This window comes from Arachis ipaensis, chromosome B04 (genome assembly GCF_000816755.2).
Source record: "Arachis ipaensis cultivar K30076 chromosome B04, Araip1.1, whole genome shotgun sequence".
In the NCBI taxonomy this organism is placed as follows: Eukaryota; Viridiplantae; Streptophyta; class Magnoliopsida; order Fabales; family Fabaceae; genus Arachis; species Arachis ipaensis.
The window spans coordinates 4,378,811-4,380,139 of NC_029788.2; positions in this window are offsets into that span (position 1 = coordinate 4,378,811).

Below are 1,329 nucleotides of genomic sequence, written 5' to 3' on the forward strand. Positions count from 1 at the left end.
ACAAATAACAAATAAATTCTTACAAATAAAATTTTGTGAAAATAACGTTAATACGTAGTTGATAAATAAAGGTTTTCTAATAATAATTAAATAATACTAAAGAAAGCAACATGTTTTTCACCCCTTGAATTGCACAAAATGGTGTGTCAACGTGGGACGTGGAGAGTAGTTGAATAATAATTGGAGATTTTATCAATTTATATAGAAAACAAAAAATAGTGTTATTTAATTTTGAGAATTTAATTTTTATATATTTTCAATATAAAATAGTTTTATACGTGTATTTAATTATGTAATATTACTTTATCAATGTTTCAAAATTAAACTATTAATTCTAAATAAATAAATATAGGAGTCAACACAATTCTAAAAGAAATAAAGACCTAGTATTGTATATTTTCTTTTAACTAGTCTTCTATAACAAATTTCATTTCTCAATAATATATTGTGGTCGCCACCAGCATTGTATCATAAACTCACAACAAACTTACACCAAAAAAAAAATAAACTCACAACAAACTATTTATTTAAATTAAATAAAAAGACATGATAGATATACAAGTTACTGACTTCAGAAGGCTCTTTTTAGTTTTTAATGTAAAAATAAAAAATAATACATGTAATTTAAATAATGCATTAGTTCAGTAGTGGTTATTTGAATTTGAAGTCCGTGTTTGATGACTTGATGTCATCTTTCTCTCCTAATTAATTAATATTGATTAATAATAATAGTATTGCGTTATCTCATTCCTTTGTAGGGGTGAGCACGGGTCAATTTGGTTCGGGTTCAAGATGAAATTAGAATCGAGCCGATTAAAATGTAATTGATTCGGTTTGATTCGAATTTGTATTTTTTTTGTGTATGTACCCGAACTAAATCAAACTGATTAAAAATAGATTGATTCAATTCGGGTAATTGGATACTCGATGACTTTGAAATTCATAAAAAAAAACCAAATTTTTATCTTAAAAATTCAACAATAACATCAATAGAAATAATTCAAACATGTTAAACACCAAATACATTAAAAACTAAACTCATTAAAATCCAAACATATTAATAGTGAATAATCTTTATCTAATGAAAATTCAATTTTTTTTTAATTAAACACCAATTTTTTTATTTAATTAATATAAGATCGGATTTACGGGTTGGTTCGGGTTCCGTACTCCCAGAACTGATACCCGAACTAATCACTAACAAAGACTATCGGTTTAGTTCGGATTGAACCCGATTACCCATTGATTCCAGAACAAATTTAATTGGTTCGACTTGGATTCGGACAGGTAATCGGATACCCGCTACCCGTGCTCACCCCTATTCCTTTA